Source organism: Canis lupus, chromosome 6 (genome assembly GCF_048164855.1).
Source record: "Canis lupus baileyi chromosome 6, mCanLup2.hap1, whole genome shotgun sequence".
Taxonomy (NCBI): domain Eukaryota; kingdom Metazoa; phylum Chordata; class Mammalia; order Carnivora; family Canidae; genus Canis; species Canis lupus.
The window spans coordinates 69,894,659-69,918,453 of record NC_132843.1 but is presented as its reverse complement, the minus strand read 5'-3'; the positions used below and the strand labels follow the sequence as shown (position 1 = coordinate 69,918,453).

The 23,795-nt window shown below is 42.9% G+C and overlaps 1 long non-coding RNA gene across 1 annotated transcript in view; it reads left to right on the top strand.

Moving 5' to 3' along the window:
- LOC140634768 (uncharacterized) overlaps window positions 1-23,552 on the top strand; it is a 44,969-nt gene extending 21,417 nt beyond the window's left edge. The window contains exons 3-4 of the long non-coding RNA XR_012032151.1: window positions 22,168-22,347; window positions 23,419-23,552. This is a non-coding gene — a long non-coding RNA (uncharacterized lncRNA). The remainder of the gene's footprint in view (window positions 1-22,167; window positions 22,348-23,418) is intronic.
- The last annotated feature ends 243 nt before the right edge of the window (window positions 23,553-23,795 follow it).

The following is a 23,795-nucleotide window of genomic DNA, read 5'->3' as shown; positions in this document are numbered from 1 at the left end:
ATAATAATTTCTGTTGCTTTAAGCCATCATGGTTATGGAAACTTGTCACAGCAGCGATATGAAACTAATGAATTACTCAAGGTGGTCAGTGGATTTAGTGACAGGGCAATTGAAGAGACAGAGAATCCCTTTTCTAAAGGTATTGGGTGACAGAAAGTGGGCACAGAAAGCAAGATCTCTACAACAGTATATGAAGAGTACAAACCTTAATTTGCACCCCATTTATAATGTGTTGCTTTAGTAGGAGCTTAAAAAACAAAACAAATAAGAAACCCTCAAACTTTCCACTCCAGACTCTGTGGCATGTGCGAGGAGGAATGCATTTACGCTTGAAATAGCTTGAAACATGAAGCTACACGGTCAAAAGCAAGCATTACAAGAACGAAATAACCTACAAGTGCATGCATGGCAAAGGCACAATGACGCAAAGTAATGCCGATGAGTAGCTTCATGAATACAACACGCACAGTCCAACCATCCTCACAGCTATCAACAAAACAGCTTCTGTGGATTCAAAGGAGATTGCTTGTTTTAAACAGTCTACACTAGGGTACCTGGGTGGCTTAGCGGTTGAGCGTCTGCCTTTGGCTCAGGTTGGGATCTTGGGGTCCTGAGATCAAGTCCCACATCAGGCTCCCCACAGAGAGCCCTCTTCCCCCTCTGTCTATGTCTCTGCCTCTCTCTGTGTGTCTCTCATGAATAAATAAAAAACAATAACAAAACAGAACAGCTTCTGTGATGGCCCCTGCTCCTGATCTCTTGCCCTGAAGTGCTCACAGATATTGCCAGTGCCATATCTTCCATGTTGCTCATGGCTTGTTGATAATTTTCACCTATTTTATTAGTTCTCCCCTACCTGGTCATTTTTGACCTGTTTCAATGGTCTTATATACTCCAGTCCTTCTTCTGTCTCTTTACCATCCTCAGAATGCCTTTGGTGTTTGGAGTTTATTTTGATATTAGAACCATTTTGAAAAATCCTAAGATTAGGATTTAAAAAAATATTTTATTTATTTATTCATGAGAGACAGAGAGAGAGAGGCAGAGACATAGGCAGAGGGAGAAGCAGACTCCATGCAGGGAGCCCAATGTGGGACTCGATCCCAGGACTCTGAGATCACACCCTGCGCCAAAGCAGACACTTAACCGTTGAGCCACCAGGCGCCCCTCATTAGGATTTTATAAGACTTCTCAGTGTTCTTATACCCAAATCACCAATTTAAACTCAAACTTCTAACCTTTGATTAATAAATACTGAGGGAAGTATATATTCTTGTAAATAGTCTTTGGCATTGTATCAAGTTCCAAATTAGTGACAAGGATCTGACATTACACATATAAAAATTCTAAGCTCAATTTCATATAACCTTCAGGAAAGCATGTCATTATAGTGAGTTGCATCATGGCGCCCCAAAAGATGTGTCCACATCTTAATTCCCAGAACCTGTGAATGTGACTTTATTTGGGAAAAGAGTCTTTGCCGTTGTAATTAAGGTTCTAAAGATGAAGTGATCCTGGATGATCTAGTGAGCTCTAAATCCAATAACAAGTATTTTCATAAGAGACAGAGGAGGCAAAGACACAGACACAGACCAGGAGACTGAGTTAAGATGGAGACTGTGTTAAGAGCTCTACTGCAGTCATACAACTGCAAACCAAGACATGGCTGAGCCACCAGAAGCTAGAAGATACAGGGAAGGATTCTCCCCTAGAGACTTTGGAGGGAGCACTAACCTGCTGGCAGCTTGCTTTCAGACTTTTGACCTCCAGGCTATGAGAAAATTAATTTCTGTTGTTTTAAGTCACCAAGTTTGTGTTAATTTGTTATGGCAGCCACTGGAAACTGATACACTCATAAAACATTCAGTACCTACATATTACCTGTTAATGTCAACATTTATAAATTATCAGGCATGGTTTTTGTGAGGTTGTTGAATCACTGGACCACACTTGTTGGCTGGAATGATTATATGAAGAATGTCACCTAGCTGAACCTTTCAAAAATACACTTAAGTGTTTTGCATCTATAGGATGGCTGATAATCAGTACAGGGTGTGGTGTATTTTCATATACATGTTCCTGTGTGAGACCATGGAGTGGGGGTGAAGTTATTTTAGGGAAAGATGGTTATAGCTAAGTTCTGAGTAGGACCTACATTGATATATCCCAGAAAGAGAAGAGGGGACTGGGAGTCCCAGCTGATCCATCTATTTTATAAGAAAATTTAATTACTGGCCCCAGGAAGCATTTTCTTTGAATTTTATATAACAACTGCATTCTCAGCAGATAGAGGGAGGCAGACCTTGGGGCAAGCAAATGGGAAAAATAATCTATAAAGTGTGTTCACAAAATATGACTGTTATTCTGCCCTGGAACTTAATAGAAATCCTTTGACTGTTGTTCTGCAGTCAACAAGACTCATCTAATTGGTGACCATGGTAACAAAATCAGGTCATACGGAGGTTCATGCTGAGATCAAGCATATGTAGATCTCCTAGTTCAAATATACATAAAGATAAGAACCTGTTGGTAAGTGTCCGAAATGTTAGGTTGAAGATAGGCTCTCCTACACCAATCTTATAGCACTGAAAAAAAAAAAGATCATTTGTTTGCAATAGCCATACGTTTTACAGAGAAGGAGGAAATTTTTCAAATTCACTGGGGGGGAAGAGATAATTCAGAAATGTGAGACCAGAATGAGTGCATAGATGTTGTTTCATAGATCTGTGTAATTTACTCCCTGGGGTTTGTAGTGTGTCTGACTTATATTTTAGACATAATTAAGTAATCAGCAGTGTACATTGTAAAATGAATGTTTAGGCTGCTTGAGGTTAAATTTTCACAGCCATAGCAGCTGCGTGGTATTAGCGACCACCCCTCCCCATGGCCAAATCCTCTCCCCAGCATACAGTCAGTCATTTAAAAATCTGTGAATGGGACTAAAATTATTTCCACATTCACCATTTTTTTTTTCAGCAGATCTAAAGAGCAACCACATGGTAACCACTGGATACCAGGATTATTGCACTTCATGCTAGTGAGCATTCTCTGTTCTGGCTCAGTAGCTGGAGTGACAATAATATCAATTATAGAACAAATAATACTTTTATTTATGTGGGGTCTCACTTGATCCTCAAAGAGCCCTGCAAGCTAGCAAGCTTTCCTCATGATACAGATGAGAAAACAGATGCTGAGAGAAGTTACTGGTTTTTAAATGCAGAATTAAGGTGCTAATGTACGTAAAATCCTTACCTTGAGATAAGGTAGTGAGGATCCGACCAAAGAGTCTGCACCTGATGGTGGGGATGATCATTGCTGTGGTTCTTGCCATTCTGTGTCCCAACCCTGTGCTGTTTTGCCAGTCTCATTGGAATATGTACCCTTACACCTGGTGGCATTTCTTCTTTCTCATTCCTAATGACTCTTGCTCTGTGACTCTTGGAGAGACATGTGGTGAGGAGAGGGATAGAAGGGCTCCTTTTCTCTTTCCTTTCTTCCTTTCCACCCACTCTCCTTTCCTTTCTTTAGTTTCTTCCTTCTTTTTAATCAAATGTGACCCAACTCACTTTTCTTCTCCACTAAACCCAAGAGAAGATAAAACAAGAGGGAAAACAGGTAGGAGGTGAGGGATGATTTAGAATGGTGATTTAGTTGCTCCAAGGTCACACAAACCTCAGATTAATTTAGGCCATGGGTTTACTGGGGGATTTCAAGGAGATGGGTGGGTATGCTCTCTTGTTAAAAAACACAATATGGCATTTTTTGGTCCAAGAAATAGTTACTGATTATAAAATATTCTGATTATAAAAAAAAAAAACTCAAGCAAGACAGACACGTAACAAGACAAAATAAAATCCTTCTGCATTCCTATTCCTTAGAGGTAATCATTGTTAACAATTTGATGTATATAATCTTGGGTTCATTTCTTGCTTAGTGAATTGTGTATTATATACGCATGATATAATATGAATATACATTTTAAGAAGTAAATTATCTTTGTATATTCTGCAGTTTACTGTTTTCATTTAGTACTTTATCTTCCCATATTAGTACATGTAAATCTAACTCTTTTTCCTTTAACAGCTCAATGGTACTCATTGTTGTACCAAGATTATGTACCAAGATTAATTATGTGTGTGTATGTGTGTGTGTATAACATCTTTGTGGGCTTGAGCAAGGATTTTTAGGACCAATTCTTAGAGCTGCAATTCCTAGGTCAAAAAAGGCACACATTAAACATTTTCTAGTCCCACCCTGCATCATGTTCTCCCTGGCTGTCAGTAATTCCTTTTGCCCGGCCTCTCTTAGACCATGAATTTGTCATGCTTCTTCCCTTCATGGAGACCGCACATTCCATTCTTCTCATTTAAAACACTCTTTCTTTTGCCTTGCTATCTCCTTTGCATAGCAGACAGTTGTCACTTCCTCAGAGAAGTCAGCCCTGATCTCCCCAAATAGATTAACCCCCCCCCCCCACTATATACTCCCAAAGCACTGTGTGCTTCCCATTTATTACACTTACTATAGTTGTCACTTTACACATATTTCTGTAGTTGACTGACTGATTAATGCCGGTCTTTTAGTAGACCACAAGCTCTGGAAAAGCAAAAACTGTGCCTGGTTTCACTCATTGATGTGGTTCTAATGCTTACTTCCAGTGCCTGACCCATAGTCAAGTGTTCCTGTACATAATAATTTGAATGAATGAGTGCTTTGCTTTAATTATCCCTAACACCAGTGTATTTTCCAGAGATCTTCTAAAGGACTAACGGGCAATCAGTACCCAAAGTTATTTCCTTCATCACTTTGGTAAACCAGAGCTACTGTAGTTTCTCTGTTGTTCATGCTTCTCAGTTATGAGGCTGTTGAGAGCACCCAGGGCAGAAGTCTGTGGGATCCTGGGGGAGCAGGCACAGATGACCCATGGAGTCAAGGCAGGAGGGGTTTGGGGATGGCATCAAGTGTCAAGCCAACCTCCTTATACTGCAAATGAAGCTCCTGAGGCATAGAAGGAGGAAAACACTACAGTGAGTGATAGAAGCAGAATGAGGATTCAAGTTTCTCAACTTGGGTACAGTGCTCTTGCTAGTCTTTCCCCAGAGGTCAAGAGGACATCAGAGGGGAGTGAGGCTAAGCCATAAGGCATGATTTGCAGAAAGGGAGTGTTCTGAGAATCATGCTCTGTTTCTATGGAGCACTCTCCACCTCCTCCTATAAAGCATGTGGCTCCCTTAGTGCTGTGCTACTACTCTTTGAGTGTGTCATCTCTACCCACTGCTTGTGCGCCTGAAGTCTGGGTTCTGGTTCCAGGTGGCCATGAGTCTCTTGAATTACTGGGAAGTCAGTAGGTCTGGGAAGAAAACTTTGTCACTTACTGGCTCTGGGTGCCTGGACAAGCCTCAGTCTCCCTGTTCTGTAAAGTAGGACAGGCATCATCACTCTGTGCCTTTGTAGCTTATTGCAAAATAAACAAGACCACAATGTGATGTGATTCATAAGTTGTAAAACACTGCTGTTTGGAAGGATCAGCAGGAGCAGCCTGACCTTTCTATGAGGTATTTATCTCTTCTGCATTGTGGAGTGGTAGTCACCAGGCAAAGCAAGTTAAAGAGACATCGCTCCAGACCTCTAGGAGCTTTACCATTGTGGACTTCCAAGATATTCAGAAGATTTTGAGCTTCTTACATTTTGGGACCAAGTCTTATTCATCTTTAGAGCATCCTCCCCCCTCCCTGATGGCTTGCCTATAAGTATTTCTTTTTGGTGAGTGGGCATCAGTTAAATGATCAAATGAGGTAGGTAGGTACCAGAAAACCTCACTGTGTCATTCAGAAGGACTACTGGTATAAATTAAGGAAACATTTTTAATGCTAAAGTTCAGTTTTAAAAGAAATGGAATTTTTATTGTTTTCAGGAACAATTAGTAACTCAAACTGGGCTTGGTTTGGAGGAGAGTTTGGCTTATAAATGATGCCTTATTTCAATTTCATAAATTACCTTCATTTCCATCCTATCACTGTTATTAACTGTCCTATGAAGTGGGTTATAATCCCCATTTTATTAGTGAGAAATCGAGGCACAGGGAGCAGAGGTGACTAGGTTAGGTTCTCATGGTTTAGTGTTTGAATTAGGATTTTGGACTGCTGTGTCAGGACTGTTCTCAGGCTTTCATTCTTTCTCATAGGTTTCATTCTTGGACACATCTTCCTCATCCCTGTCTCTCCCCAGCCCCCATCATGCTTGCCTGGCAAAATCCCAGCCCCAGGATTAATTCAACTGTCCTCCCCTCCTATGCATCACATAGACAGCCAAACCTTACTGGAGGGAGACAGGACCATACTGACTGCCTTACCTGAAGTTCACAACTGACCAAGCTCCAGCAGGCTCTCGGTGCTCCCAGCAATCCTATAGTCCTACATGTCCCTCATCCCTGACGTTTCCTGTCTCCTAGAGGACAAGGTCACCCATGCTCTTATCTCTCCACCTTCCAACATCCTCTCTGGACTCTCTGGTGATGAGTCATATGTCACCGAGAAAATCATGCAAGCAGAAGATTATATACACTTGGACTATCACACCTTTCAATTCCTCTGCTTTTGCCCCAGGTCATCTGCACCCTCCTCTCTTGGTTGCTTTAGGCCATCACTCCTAGAGACATCCTTTCTGTCTCTTGCAATTTCCCTTCTCAACTAGACTACTTTATCCAGCAATCAAACATGCCATAATACCTTCCATTTAAAAAGAAAAAAAAAAAAGCAGCACACTATAATATTCCCTGGACGCCACATCTCCCTCTGGGATGACCCCATCCCTTTCCTCTCCACTACCAGCAGCATTCCCTAAAGAAGTTGCTCATATTCCATATGCAATGGAATATTAGCCACAAAGGAGAAGGAAATCTTGCCATTTGCGATGTAGTCGGACATAGAGGGTATTATGCTAAGTGAAATCAGTCAGACAGAGAAAGACTCATACCGTATGACTTCACTTACATGTGGAATCTAAACAGCAAAACAAACAGAGAAACAGAAGTAGAAACAGACTCATAAATACAGAGAACGAACTGGGGGTTGCCAGAGGGGAGGGTAGTGGGGGTTGGGCAAAAATAGGGGAAGAGGAGCGGGAGGTAGAGGCTTCCAGTTATGGAATGAGTAAGTCATGGGAATAAAAGGCACAGCATGGGGAATATAGTCAATGGCATTGTAATAGCGCTGTATGGTGACAGATGGTAGCTACATCTGCGGTGAGCATATAGTTGTCCAAACACTATGTTGTACACCTGAAACTAATGTAACAGTGTGTCAGCTATACTTGAGTTAAAAAAAAAAAGTCTTCCATACTTGCAGTTTCCATTTCATGTGCTCTTGTTTTTTCTTGGCTTAACCTTTTCTATCTAGGCTTACACCCACCACTCCACCGAAGAAGACCCTTTCTAGGTAACCGGTGGCCCCACATTGCCAAACAAAACGTCCATCCCCAGCTCCATCTTACCCCACCAGGATCCCTGTATTTAGCACAGCTGATCAACTGCTCCCTTTCCCAGGAAACCCTTGCTTTACTTGTAGCCTGAGACATTTTCTCTCTTTCTCCTCCCGCCATCTAGGCTGCTCCTGTTTGGTTTTCTTTCTTTCTTTCTTTCTTTCTTTCTTTCTTTCTTTCTTTCTTTCTTTCTTTCTTTCTTTCTTTCTTCTTTCTTCTTTTTTTTTAAAGATTTTATTTATTTATTCATGATAGTCACAGAGAGAGAGAGAGAGAAAGAGAGAGAGGCAGAGACACAGGCAGAGGGAGAAGCAGGCTCCATGCAGGGACCCCGACGTGGGATTCGATCCCAGGTCTCCAGGATCGCGCCCTGGGCCACAGGCAGGCGCCAAACCATTGTGCCACCCAGGGATCCCCTGTTTGGTTTTCTTGATGAGTTTCTGTTCACCTCTGACCTCTAAGCTTTGGGAGAGTCCCAGGGCTCAGTCTTTGATCTTTTCTCTTTATCTAGTCTCCAATAATTTCAGCAAGGTCTCCTGGCTTTAAATATGAGTTTCTATCCCCAGCCTGTATACTCCTCTCTCAACTCCAGACTTCCCCAGCTAGCTGCCTGTTTGACATCTCCAGCTGGATGACTAGTTGCACCTGTAGTTAGGGTCTCCTCATTTCTTCCTTATACCTGCTTTACTTTTAGTAAATAACCCCATTCTTCCAGTTGCTAAGCCTTGCACTTCGTCCTTGACTACTTTCTTGCACAACCCCACAGCGATCTTCCAGTAAATACTGTACCTCTACCTTCAAACTATGTCCAGAACCCAAGCACTTCTCTCCACTCCTCTTGCCACTTTGGTCCAAGCCACTACCTCTTGCCTGGTTTATCCCAATACACATCTCATTGGTCTCTCTGTTTTTACTATGCCCCCGTAACAGCCAGAAGAATATTTTTATAGCCCAAGTTACAATAATAATCATTCTCCTGGTAAATATTTACCAAGTGCCAGGCATTTTATAGATATTAATCTCTATAATCCTCATAATCTTACAAGGTAGGACTTATTATTATTCACGTTTTGTGGATGAAGAAATTTAGGTAGAAAACAGCTAAATAATCTGCCTGAGGCCACCTAGTAAGCAATGTAGGAGCAGATTTGGCAGGTGGTAATTGTAAGAGGCTCAATGGAGGTGGTTAGCTCTGTCACCCCAAAGTGATTGATTCTCTTTGTCCAGTGTAGATCAGTTTCACAATAGTAGTCATGCTATTGACTCTTTATTGGTGGTCAACAGGGTTTATTGACCTTCATCTTCTTGTGATAGTCCTGTCTGTGACATTAGTCCCATTTGACAGATGAGGAGACCGAAGCTGCCTCACAGGAAGCTGTAGAGATGGGATTTATACTTCAGTCTTTGAGATTCTAAGCCCAGACCTTCCCACTGGATCATGGATACAAAGAGTGTATCTATTCTCAGAAGGGAGGTTAGTGGATCTACTGAGTCAGACTGGTACCGTCGGGCTGGGGCTGAGGTCAGCTTTCCGGGAGGCAAGTGGTGGACCAGGGGGATGAGGCCTGTGTGACCCTGGCAGACAGAAGTGGGAGCACTGTGGAGCCAACTGGCCTGGGGCAGGAGGGGGTTCTGCTCCCCGGGTGATGAGGCAGAGCAGGGAGGGTAAGGGACAGTTAGTTCTCCTTTCTCCCAGGCCTGGCAGTGTGCCTGGGGTCTGCTGGCATGGAGGTGGCTGGAGACCTGCAGACCTGGGCCGAGCTGTGCTGGGGGCTAGTCTTTTCTCAACCTTGCCCCTGTCGTCTTATGGTCTGCAGTTCAGCCTTTTCTAACCTCCTTCTGTTTTCATCTTATGCTCTTTGGGAGCTACAATTGTGTGGGAGATTAGCTGCTAGTAAAATTTTGTGTTTTATGGTTTTTAGAAGCACTACTATTTTTAAAAAAGATTTTATTAATTTTTATTTGAGAGAGAGAGAGAATGAGTAAGGGGAGGGGCAGAGGGAGAAGCAGACTCCTGGAGGTACAGGGAGTCCCACAGCGACTGGATCCCAGGACTCTGGGATCATGACCTGAGCCAAAGGCAGAGTCTTAATCCTCTGAGTCACCAAGGTGCCCCTAGCCCTGACTTTGGATTTGTCACAGGGACTTTACATAAGTGGTCTCCACTGCCTGGAACCCTAGCCTCAGCCCCACGCACATTCCCTTGCTCCTTTTGCCACACTTAAGGCCCAAGTGGCTCTCCATTTTCAGCCTTCAGGCCATCCTCATGGAGGCTCTTGCTGATCCGAATGGCTAGTTCAGGGCCCCCGGGTTCAATCTCAAGACACTGTAAGCGGTCTCTGTACTTACTACTTACTTATCATAGTTCAAAATGACATTTTCTGTGCTTGCATTTGATTAATCTCTGTCTCCCCAGCTAAACTTTGAAACTAATGATAATCAAGATCATGATAAGCAAAACAGTGACAACAATAATGTCAGCCAATATTCATCCAGCCTGTGTTCCAGCCATACTGCTGAGTTTTTCACAGGCAACATGATTTAATTCTCACAATACCACTTTGAATTCGGCATTACTTTTGACTCCCATTGTACAGATGGAAAAACTGAGCTGACGTAACATGTTCAGGCTCACCCAGCTCCTCCATGGAGTTGGTAGGCTCTTAATGCAGATCTCCTTTTTTTTTTTAATTGAAGTATGGCTGATAAAGAATATTATATTGGTTTCAGGTGTACAACACAATGATTTGACAATGATATACATCATGAAATGCTTATCACAATAAGTGTAGTTACCATCTGTCACCATACCAAGTTACTACAATATCATTGACTATATTCCCTATGCTATATTTTATATCCCTGTGACTTATTTATTTTATAACTGGAAATTTGTACGTCTTTATCTCCTTCACTTATTTTGTTCATTCCCTGCCTCCCCAATCTCCCTCCCCTCAAGGGATCAGTTCGTTCTCTATATTTTTGAATCTATTTCTCTTTTGTTTTATTTTGTTTTGTTTTTTCAGATTCCACATAGAAGCAAACTTGTATGGTATTTGTCTTTCTCTGACTTATTTCACTTAGCATAATACCCTCTAGGTCTGTCTGTGTTGCTTCAAATGGCAAGGATTTAATTCTTTTTTATGGGTGAGTAATATTCCATTGCATATGTATACCACATCATCTATGGATGGACACTTAAGGTGCTTCCATATCTTGGCTATCATAAATAATGCTGCAATAAGCCTAGGGGTGCATATAGCCTTTTGAATTAGTGTTTTCATTTTCTTCAGATAAATACCCAGGAATGAAATTACTGGATCACATGGCATTTCCATTTCTAATATTTTGAGGAAACTCCATACTGTTTTCCACAGTGGCTGAAAGTTTGAATTCATGCTAACAGAGCAGGAGGGTTCCCTCTCCTCTACATCTTTGCGGGCACTTGTTATTTCTTGTCTTGTGGGTACTAGCCTGAATGCAAGTTTCTTGACTCCAGTGCTTGCTTTAAGCTCTCTGAGGGTGGGGACTCTGTTTTAGCTCACTATTGATCCCTGGAAAGATACTCACAGGAGGAATATATTGAATTCGTGAATTGAATTGATTTGGTTTCTGATGGGTCAATTCTCCTCTGAGTCTCCTGGGGACATGGAAGCTAGATTTTGCTCAGGACTGGACAGTCCATCTGGTCTTCTTTGTTCAAGCACCCTTTGTCTTCCTTGGAGCTTTAGGGGCCTACACTCTACTGAAAGCCCCAAGGTACCCCAGATCAGCTCCTCTAGGAATTTTCTTTCACTTCTAAGACTTACTCTTCCATTCTCATGCTTTGGCCGATCCCATCTCCCCTTTTTACCCAATTCCCCTGCCTTGGAAAGCAGGTGGCATTTTGCCTCTGTATTCTCTTCCAATAATTTGCTTTTCTTCCTTTTCACCTTTATTTCTGTCATCCAAAACTTAGGGTGGTTCCTTGAGAAATCCATTGGAGATCTCTGGCAGATCTGAACAGCCTCTCAGCTACAGATTCAAGATCCTGTTCCTACCCATGATGTTCCAGCATCCAGGTCTATCCCTGAGTATGTCACTCAACTTTAAATCCAATGGGCCACCCTTAAAGTAGAGCCATGAAACTAGTGGGGTCATACCAGCCACCAAAATAAACTCCTCATGGCTTCTCATATTTTCTGATGCAAACAGTAAGTAAGGGTCAGTAAGACTTTCTGTGATGGCCCCATACTGGAGTACATGTGGGTTCTACTCTCAAAGGCCTTATGGCAGGTGGGTAGCACAATACCACCAGCCAAACATGGAGAACAGAGAGAAATTAAATCCATATTTTCCCAGAGCTATTTGCATACATCTTGGTTAGGTTCTTTAGTCTAAGGTTATTTGAGCTCTTTCTGTCTCCTGCACTGTGAACCAGGAGGGCAGGACTCGCGCCCATGTCACCCTCATTCTGCTCCACACTGCCATGGGCACATTGCAGGCACCACAGAAGAGGGAACAAGAGAATTTCAAGGTCTTGGTGGAAAAACATCTTGTATATAAGGGCCTTTAGATAATGTGATTTCACGATGTACTTTCCTTCCTGGTTTTTGTTTGTCTGAGCAGGCATTGTGGAGGAGTTGGAATGAAAGAGTGGGAAGATATTGATAAGTGGAGGTGGGGATGGAGCCCAGATCTTGTGCTGTTAATTGGAATGGAGTGTTGACATGAGAGCTCAGAGATGGAAGGGACCTTTGTGAAAAGAACCCTGTTTCCTCCTCTCCTATCTCCATCCTTTCCCTTTCCCTTTTCTCTCCCATTGTGTTTATCCTGGAACGTCTTCTGCTACTCTGTCCCAGTGACTTGTTCCTAGATGGACATCTGTGATACCATTTAGCTCCTGAAGCACCTTTCTTTTTTGGAATAAAGAATGAAGGAAGACAGGGAACAGCAGGGCAAAAGAAGGACACTGTAATTTCATGGGAGCCTACTGTGTGTTAGATACCACAGTGGGCACTTTACTTATGTTGTCCTATATTTCGTTCTCATATCAATCCAAGGAGGTAGATGTGGTTACACCCATTGTGGAGATGAGAAACCTGAGGCTCAGGCAAAGGCAGTGACTTGCTCAAGATCACCGGTCAGTTAGTAGAGCTGTGCTACAGAGCCAGACCTCTCTGACTCTAGAGCTGGGCTCATGTCCTAGCTAGAACACAGTAATTCTCCAGGACCAGAGGAGGAGCGAGGAAGTGGAGGTCTCCAGGTGGATTAGGCATATTTTATAAGGGTTCAAAGCATATTAAGGCTAAACTTATCCTGGCCTTCTCTTCGTCTCTCATCTCTGGCTTAGAACTCAGACTTGTATCCATGTTGGACTATGTGCTACAGTCTCCCAGCTGGGTACTTTTCTCCTTCATGAGCACAAACCAGTGTTAGAGGACAAATTACAGTGCCAGATACATGTGTGGTTCTGACTTCTCTAGGTCCTTTCTGGCTTCACAAGGAAACCCAAAGAGCCTGGTGTTCTGAGGATGTCCTCTCTCCCTACCCTGTTCCTAGCTCAAGTATGCTTTTCTTGGCACTAGTGAGTCAACAGGTGTGAACAAGTGTACAGAGACCTGGCATGCCAGGGCTGGCACTGCTTATGGCCTTCACTCACAAGAGATGGCAATTGCCACCTTCTGCAGGCTGCCCATCAAAACACATTGTTGCCTGGCACCTCCGTAGGCTCCAACCAACTTGTGAGTGGGCACCATGCCATCCCAGCAGATGGGCAGAAGGGGTGCAGAGCAGCCAAAGCAGTCCCATCCTGGAGGTGCATAAAGTGGAGGTGGTGAGGGTTTGATTTCCAACTGAGGATGTGTCAGAATGACCCTCTCTACCTTAGATTTATAGGATAGGAGTTAAAAGGAGATGAGGTCTATGGTTTAGCCTACATCTAGTTGTCTGGAATTTGTTTGGAGGAAAACAAGTGACTTGGAACCCTTCAGAATATTGTGGCTTTGACTTCAAAGGCCTTAAGTGGAATATTGGAAAACACTAAAGATAGGAGATAAAGAAAGATGAGAGGATTCTAAAGAGATTTTTGCCTATGACCCCTTTGCTAGTCCCTTCTCCATCACACTCCAGCTCTCCCAACAGCACTGGCTAACAGAATTGCCATGGCTACCAAGTCAAGATCAGAGTTGGGGTCAAGGCTGGAGGAGCTCTTGCCACGAGTGATTGGTAGCACAGGCTAGGGGTTACTAGGAGGCAGGAGGCTTGCAGTCTTTCAGAGGGGATGCACAGTGCTCCCATTGCCCAAGGAACAGTGTCATGTTTTGGATCTCAAGGGAGTGCTAATCAGAATATTTAAACATCTCAAAGGAGTCACCCTGGCCTGGCCTGAAGACTCTATGAGAAAGGCCATTAAGGTGGGGGGACAGCCACGCAAAGCCTCTAAGAGGAGAGAGGGTGTCACAGGGACACCATGTAGACTGCTTGTGGAGGGGCCTGAAAGTGAGTGGACCTGCATTCTATAACTTAAATGCCAAGCTTCATTTGACAAGGGGAGTCATGAAGGTTTTGAGTGGAGAAGTGCTTTGATTAGCACTTTTCTTGAAAAACCTAGAAAATGGGGCCATGTGCTGGAAGACTCAGAGCCAGGAAGTCAGAGCCCTGGGGCTGCCATGATGATTCAAATCCAAATGAGGGCAGTGGCAATGAGATGGAAAGAAAAGGAGGGTGGGAAGGCCTTCACTAGGATACGTTGATGGGATAAAAACTCAGAGGGAGAGGAAAGAGCCAAAGAAGACTTTAGGGTAACAGAACCCTGGGGCCATTAATGGAGAAAGGGAAGTCAGCATGGGGCTCTGGCCTGATGGCAAGGCCTTTCAGCTGGGTTGTTTAATCCACATGGTACATATTATTTTGTATTATCCTGGATTTTCTTGGCTAACTAAGAATTAACTTTGTGTAGCAGTTTATTATACTCACAGGCAAATTGAAGATCCCAGTGAATGAGAACCGAAAGCCTGTCTCCCAGGTATGAGCTTTAGCTACCCCTTTGTATCTTGGCCCAAAGTATGTTCTTCATTTTTACACACGTATTTGACTAGCCTGGTTTCAAAGCTAGCCTCTTGTCTCCCTGAAACTTCTATACATCACTATAATCTTTTGGTTATCATGTTAAATAATTTACAGCCTCTGGCAGTCTGAAATCACATGCAGGGCTGCTCTGTTTGTGGCCTACCCACCAATTAGCCACACACCATTTTATCACTGCAGTGACACTGCACAGGGAGAAAACAGTTGTCATTGTCCCAGGGGAAGCTGAGGAATAGCAAGGTCTCAAAGCTGTGTGTCTGGTAGGGTCGGTTGATCAAGGGTGGTGCCTGGAATGGTACTAAAGTTCTCATACAGACTCCTTCCCCCCCCCCCCCCCATGACCTCCTCACCCGTTTCTCACATCTGTTCATTAAGAATCATAGAATCTGTGAGATAACCTCTTACTGGGATAGCAAATACATTTCATTTCTTGTGTTAACTCTGAAACACTAGAGGTGGCTGCCTGGAGGATTGCCCTGGGAAAAATTTTAAGGCTCTAACTGGACCCAGTAGGAGAGTGCTGTGATCAATTAGTGATGTCTGTCATGGGTAGGGAATGAGAAAGGGTGGCATATTTGACATCTATTATCCAGTTCAAACCTGACTCTGGAGAGAGATAAAAATTAAGGCCTAGAGACATTGTGACTATTAAAGATAATAAAAGCTATGGCAAATGTTTAGTATGTGCTAGGGAATATTCTAAATATTTCATTTAAGGAAATTCATTTAATCCTCACAACATCTTCTAGGTGTTCACCCTCCTTTTACAGAAGAAGAGATAGGAGACACAGAGAGGTTAAATGACTACCTGAAGACACCGCAAGAAGAGGAGCCAATGTTCAAATACAGACAGTCTGACTTAAGCTGCATCCACCAACCACTACTCTTTTGCTTGATGCCATCACACAACTCCTCAGTGGTGGGGCCCAGAGCCCTGGTCTCCTGATTCCCAGCCCACAGTTCTTTCCTCCCATGGGAACAAACTGGATATCACCCCCAGTGTTCCTAGCTCTATGCCTCAGAATTGGAAGGGAAACAAAGAATAGTGTTAAGAGAGAAGAAATACTTTACTGAGTGTTTAGGCTGTGCCAGGCACTGTGCTAGGAGATGAGAAGTCAGAAATAAATAAGTAGTACCCAGTTAATGTCCTTAAGAAGCTCCCACCTCAAAACAGAACAGGCCCATCTGAAATCCCACTTCATGAAGTTTTTGCCTGCAGGAACCTACCATTATTTCAGGCTGGTCGATATTCCCAGGCCTGCTGATAACCTTCTCCTCTTCTATACTCAGTATCATTGCCACCCCCACCCCCAGTCATGGTTAATCCTCTGATTACGTTTACACTGAGGGCACACCATGTCAACACTGAGTAGAGTTCTTTGCTGTGTCCTCTTGACTCTGAACACTGGGTAAGGACTTGACTTCGTGAGGATTTGTATACTTTGCTTTGGGAAAGTTCATCAGCTTAAGTCAGCAGGCTCCATCTGGAGGTTCATTTTATTAATTCCTCTTTAGACAATGGTCTTATGGCTAAGTTATCAGTTTATTTATATCACTTCTCTTTTCAGGGAGAATATAAGGTGACCATGTATACTAAGATTATGGGAATAGAATAAAAAGAGAAAATCATGATTGAGACAAGAGGGAGCAAATATTGCCAATCATATAGGTTAACACAATTGTGTGATGAAGTGACAGGTTTTATGTGGTGCTTCCTGGTAGCCAGGGCAAGATGGAAAAGAGAGTGATATAGCTGTCATTATTGGAAAAGAAAAAGCACGATAATTCTTTAGAGGGCTCCCCAACTTATCTAAGTCAAAACATCTACCTTTATCACATTTGGCTATGGTAGTGTAATGCAAATATATTTGGTCTTCATTCCTGGTTCCTGACACAGAGCTCCTAAAGCCTTGGAATTTCCCGAATGACAGGAGGGGTGTTTTTGTTATTTGTAATGAGCATCTTTGATCAGACCTGAGTTTAAGCTAATGAGATGACTTAAGGCTGGTCTGGTTACTAGAAAGACCAAGTGGAACGTTCACCCCCACCCACTGACCTACAGGAAGGTGGGGAAGCTGGAGATTAAAAATCTATAAAAGCTCTTGAACAATGCTATTTGATAAGCTTCTGGGCTGGTGGACACAGAGAGGTGCTGGGAGAGGGGTGTGCCTATATGGAAGCTCCATGCTCCACCTCCCAGCATACCTTGCCCTATGCATCTCTTTTAATGGGCCATCCTTGAGTTGGATCCTTTATAATAAACTGGTGAATATAAGTAAAGTGACTTCCTGAGTTCTGTGAGCTCAGTTCTGTTCTAGCAAGTTATATACTTGAAGATAGGTGGGAACTCTTGATTTATAGCCAAACTGGAGAGAAGTGCGAGTAATCTGGAAATCCACACTTTTTTTTTTAATGCAAAAAACAAATTTGTATTTTACAAAACACCCTAGGAAGTTAACAGCATTTCTTTATTGTTTGCATATATAAAATTTCTTTGTTATAATTATTTGGATTGTTTTTGGTTTCTTTTCTTCCAAATTTTTATTTAAAATCTAGTTAGTTTACATACAGTATAATCTTGGTTTCAGGAGTAAAATTCAGTGATTCATTAAAATAAGTACCCTGGTTGGTACCTATCACCCATCTAGCCCATCCTCTGCCTACCTCTCTCCATCAACCCTCAGTTTGTTCTCTATCATTAAGAATCTCTTATGGCTTGCTTCCTTCTTTTTTCTTTCCCGTTCCCCTATATTCATCTGTTTTTTTTCCTAAATTGCACATATGAGTGAAATGATATATTTGTCTTGCTTTGACTGACTTATTTCGCTTAGCATGATATACCCTAGCTCCATCAATGTCATCGCAAATGGCAAGATTTCATTCTTTTTGATGGCTGAGTAATGGAATATATATATATATATATAATATATATAGTGGAATGCTTATATAATGGAATATTATGTGATATATATCATATCAGATATATGATATGATATATATCATATCAGATGTGATATATAATCATATATTAAATAAAATATAAATATATTTATATTTTTATATATATTTATGTTTTAAATATATTTACAAATATATTTATATTTTATATATATTTATATATATATCACATCTTCTTTATGGGAATCCACACGTGATTGGTGTCTAAAGTAGGGGAGGGCAGTTTTATGGGATTGGGTCCTTAATCTGTGGGTCTGTTCTAATCCTTGGTAGTTAGTGTCAGAATTGAATTGACTTGTAGAATACCTACTTACTATCTGCAGAGAATTGGTTGTTGAGATGGCTGAAGCTCTGATATAGAGACAAGGGAATCCAAGGAGATGGGGGGATGGCCACATCAGGGGAGATTCTAATTCCCAGGAGACTCTTCCTGCAGGACATCTGACTATTAAGAGTGGCACTTAGCTCCCTCCCAAGTTCTTAGAAAGAATGAATTAGTTCCTTTGGGGGATTCTTTGTTTCCCATATCCCGTGGCTAATAAATGTGTGTGTGGTGAGATAACCAAGAAGGAAGTAAATGTCAGCAAATGACAAAGTTGCAGAGTAAGTCTTGGGCCTAGCATCTCCTTTCACCCTGGGTATTTTAGGGTTTTAAAATTATGATTCTCCTATTCTAGGACATATTCTCCTATTCTTTGCACAAGTCTCTCATTAGGGAATGCTCACAGAATACTGGACTGAGGACTAACTACATGGGGTTTAGGAGGACAGTGGAAACCTACCAAACCATCCTCCCCCTCTATGCTGACTGAGGATGTGAGAGAGTGTGGCCATGGGCTGCAGACAATTTGTTTCATAGTGAAGAACTGCCTGGCAAAAGGGCGATTTTAAAAAAGGTTAAGAAAATAATTTCATAGAAGCAGTGAGGCTTGAGGTGGCCCTTCAAGGAAGATTTTGGATTGCCATAAAGATGAGAGGTGGTGGATTTTGAAGTGAAGGAGCAGCTTGAGCAGAGATGTAGAGGTAGGAATGAGTATGTCTTGCGGTGGGATAGCAGGAAGATGATAATTACTAACCAACTAGGAGTTTATTGTGTGGATCACATACTGCTCTGGATTCCTGCCTGTAGAGAGCTTGTGTTCTACTGGAGGAGACAGACATCAAACAAGGCAGCAACAAAACACATACTTAGAGATTATGATAAAGACCATGAAGGAAATGAACATGGTGCTGTTATAGAGAGTGATGGGGTTTGGGTTTAGAAGTTGTTCTCTTATCTACTACTCTATGCACCGCACGACTCTCAGATGGAGGCAAGGCAGATTTATTATCACCATTTTGCAGATAAGGGGACTCTGAAAGTTGAGGTGACACACCAAAGGACACAGCCCCCGGCTCTTTCCCCTTCAACATGTTCTGCCTACCACAGTGTTAGGTAATTGGAGATGTTCACTGAGTGCTTGACTACCCATCAAGCCTCCTCTTTCAGCATGTGATCTGCATGAGTGCAGGCCTGTTTCTCTTTGTTCCCTTCTTGTGAGAACCGTCAGCCTTGGAATCCCCATCTCAGGTCCTGACATCCATCCAGCTTCCTGGTGATGGGCCAGCAAACATTGGCAATCAGCATTTTGTCACACTGAGCCCAGAGGAAACTTCCATCTCACAAACACATGGTAGCATTGTAAATGGTTAAATAAATTGGTTTGGTTTTCTTGCAGAGAAACCACCATATTCTGAAATGATAGATGTTCCTCATCAATAAGAGGGATTTCCGTCCCTTTCTGTGGTTGGTACTGTTGCCGCCATCTGTTTGCTTGACCTAAAGCACAGCAGTTTTGTTTTTTTTTTTCATAAGCCATTCCAGTTGGAGAGTAAGCGGGATCTTGAGGATCTTCTTCCTGTGGGGCCCTGCTCCAGATTGGGCTCTCAGTTCTGCCCGTGGCATCCCCAGAGTGAGATGGGAACAGATGAGGACTGGGACAGGTAGCAGTTGTGCTATTTGGAGCAAGCTATAACAGAGGTGGTAAAGTATGAACCGAGCATTATTCTTGCATAACATGCCCAACTGCCTCTAGTGAAGGACATCAGGAGAGGGATGGTTATTGGTCATAGAGCACTGAAGCCACTGGATTGATCCATTGGCTCCATAAGCCCCACTGGACCAAATAATCAATGGAAACATGATGAAGAGATCTGGGTCTCAGTTTACCCCATAATGCTAGCTGATATTTTATATCAGTGATGCCTTGAGACTGTCCTTTGAGGAAGCATACAATTTTATAACAACAAAATCCACTCAAAGCCCTGGACAAAGCATTGAGAATATACATTTGAATGGGGCAAGGGCACATGTTTGAGGAGTGCTGTGTCCAGTGGGAGAGACAGTTCTGTAGAAACTAAAACTGGTGTGTGTCAGTTGTACAAGTAGTATGGCAGTGACCTAAGCCAGGGCCATGTGGATAGATGGCATAAACTGGAGGACCTGGGGAAGATTTCACCAGTAGGTTTACATTTGAACATGTCCTGAAGACTGAGCAGAAGTTTCCCAAGTAGAGCAGGGGACCTCAAGTTCTGAAGGTGAAGCTTCATGGAGGCATTTTTGAGTCCAGAGTAGGTGGTATTCCGGCTCAGCTCTCAACTTTGGAACTTTGTTTTCTTGCCCTGCCACTTTGTCCCCTTTCCCCCATGAATGGGGAGAAGTAATTTGATATATGTGCAGTCAGAGTGTTGAAGGATTAGGAGGAATGATTTCTCCATTTGCAGAAGTCTCTAGATCTGGAAGGCAAACCTCTGGCACATGGGCCACCATCTTCTTTTGGATCTATTGCTGATTGAATCACCACGTTTTTTGCTGAAATCTGACCTGGTTTCTGAACCTTCCTCAGTGCAGCACTGCAGAGAGCTGCCACCAACCCGAGTGGGCAGGCCGGGAAACTGTTTTCCATTCCTGCTCAGCCCATCTTCTTTGATTCCAATGGACATGCTGGTCCTATAGGTAGCAGAGTCCTCTCTCACTTAGAAAAACCAGAAAGTACAGAGCCAGTGTCCCTATCTTCAGACAGATGGGATGGCCCATTGTGGTGAGTAGATATAGCAGATTTGGGGTCCCCGAAAATAAAAATTCCTCATCTCCAGTTTTGGCTACATTGTTTCTCTCTCTGTGGTAAGCCCATTCCCACCAAGTTTCTGACTTTGAGTCCTCTTCATCTTCCCTGTATGAGGCATCGGGAGCTACAGAGAAGATAGAAGAAATAAAACACATGCTTCTCAGTCTCAAGAGTCCTATATTTGGAGCAATGGGGACAAGCATTCATGATATAGTTAAGAAATTGTACTATTTTAACAATGTATGTTAACAGGTATAGATTCTATAATAATGTATTACACAAAATAATAGCTATTATTTTGGATATTACTTACTAGGAAGTGTATGATTATACATGCCAGCATAAGCAGGCAGTTACATTCCACAGGAATTCAACAGCAAGGAATACCCTGGGCTCCCAAGTGTCAGGGAAGCAACAGGGACCAGTAAACCAGCCTTTACACCATAGTGTGATGGGGCTGTGTTAATGCTGTCTCAGAAGGAGAACAAGAGAGCAGGGACAGCTGAACTGGGGCAATAGCCACCTGATGAGGGTTTAAATGACATTCTAGAGGAAAGGGATAGTAAGTGCAAAACCAGGGAGAAAGAGAGAATGGCCCATTCAGGAACTGCAAGTAATTCACGTGGGTACAGCCAGGGGAACTGGAAAGTGATGGAGATGAGTCTGGGGAGATTCACAAAAGATCTCAAAGGCTCTTTGAAGTATTTGGGCTTGGCCATGAGGCTGGTGCTGAGCTGGGGAGGCATGAGGAGGTACACTGAGCAGGAAGGCAGGATGGCATCACTGAGGCAGCGGTGAGGATGGGATTGGAGAGGGATGATGCTAGGGACATGGAGGAGGCCAGTATGACCCAGGCAAAGAGTGACCCAGGTGCTAAACAGAGGAGGGCTACCAAGGAGGAAAAGGAGGAATTCAAAACACAGTAAAGGCAACAGGCGAGGCAGGATCTGCTGATCGACTGTTCTGAGGTTATGTGGGAGGGAGAACTCCCTGATGGCTTCCAGATTGCCAGCTTGGGATGGGATTTAGATAGGGAGAGAATATTCAGTTTGAGGTGATGGCTGATAATTGGAGTTCAGAGGGTCCTTTGAAGGCTACAGTCCAATTTTCTGTCTCTAATACCTATGTCAATTTAAAGCATCTGAGGTAAACAAGGGTCTATCCAACCCCCAAAGGGTAGCAGAGAAGACCACATTTTCTCTTCAGAATGGGAATCTTTTCAGAATAGAGGGAAACCATTTGTTTTGGAACAATTCTTCCAACAGAGGATTGATCTATCCCTGATTCTACTTAATTCAGCTAGATTTTTTTGTTTGTTTTTGTTTTGTGATTATTACATGCAAGTTACTGGAGGACTCAGCCTTTCCTGTTCTGTTTCCTTTACCTCTTAGACCTTGCAGATACAGGGTATAGACTCTGCTCAGGGATGGCCAAGACAGGAATCTCCAAGGACACATTTTACAGAGGATCTCACTTAGCTGATAAACTTTCAGGTAGTACCGGAATGATTAATGAATGGCGGAGCAATCCATCTGCATGTGTTCTTGTCTGGCAGAAACCGGTTCATGGTCTGCAGCATATCCACCAGTGCACACACTCTTGGAGAGAAGGAGGAGGAGGTGGAGAAAGAAAGAAGAAAAGATGCAAAGAGAAGAGGAGGGAAAAAAGGAGAAGGAAAAGAAAAAAGTAGGAAATGGATTGAAGTGGAGCAAGAACACACATCATATAAAGTCAGGTGTGTGAGGGGGAATGGACTGACAAGAGAGGAGCGAATGGAAGGGAATCCTTCCACTGCAGGAGGTAGGGAGAAGGACAGGGATGGACCCAGATGGCAGAGCAAGGTCGGGGATGGACATGGGACAGCCTCCAGGAGACACTTGAGCTAGGATACAGCACAAGCAATAATGTTTGCTCACAGATTACTAGGGGTGACCGCCAATATAATATTCTCTTTTTAAGAGGAACTCAAAGACACAACTTTTATTTTTAAGCCTTTTTGGTAGACAGAGGATGTCAGGGAAGAAAGAATGCTTCTAGCGACACCCCTCCTCCATCCTCTTGGTCTCAGCAGCAGCAGAAGTGTGACCTTGGGTCAGTTACCTACTCTCCAAACCTCAGGTTTCTTGCCTGAATAGCAACAGCACTGCTGGGGCCTGGGGCGAGCACCACGAAAAACCAGTGGCTCTTTTCATTGCTATCCAGCAGAGCACTTGAATATGCCTCAAGCCATTATCAGCTTCACAGAAGCAGGAACCATACCCACATTTGCTTCTACTTAAGCTGCTGGGGTGTTCAGGCCTGAACAGAGAGGTTGCTGGGAAAGGGACAGCAGGGGACAAAGGGGAGGGGAACGGCGGTGCACAAGAGCCAGAAGTCATGGTTGTTTTTCCACGGAAAGAATTATGATTGTGTATTGAGTCATCATTTAAACAAACCCGTCTCCTGTATGGAAGTTCCATTTTGAGACTAAAGGCACCAAAGCCCCAGTGTTGTTTGGTTTCAGGGTCTTGGCCAGAGCAATGGGGGGTGCCGGTGTAGGTGCTAGGAAGTGCAATGCGTGAGTAGCATTGTGGGATCAGCCCCACAGGGAAAGGGACACTAGACATATTTTTTTTGTGTCTTACAAAAATCCACTCACATGAGATCTTTCTTTCCACAAGCAGGTGAATATATTATCCCCCTAATAAGAATTTTTCCTCTTGATAGTAGGCCATTCACTTTGGAGAGGTCCTCCTTTTCGAAGACCACTAAAGGACATTAATTGACTTTATTTTAATATGTTAATACATCGTTTCCTTTCCCCAAGTGCATCCCCAGCGGGAGATGGAAGCTCGCCTCCGCCACTCTGTATGCACCAGACCTCCACACCCGAGGCTTATCACAAGCAATTATCTTACCCAAATAAAAAATGAAAATGGAAAAGTTAAATAAATAACAGGACATCTTGATGGAATCGCAGTAATGCTCATCTTGGTTAACATTAGCCCTGACTTTTGGACAGCTAGATTTGTTAATACGCTTGTCCTTTGTTTAGGCATCTATCTGTAAATCTCGTGACTTTCCAAAATGATGGATGGCAGCCATCTCACTCTCTCCTAAAAAAATAAAAACTAAAAAATAAATAAATAAATAAATAAATAAATAAATAAATAAATAAATAAATAAATTAAATAAATAGAGCAA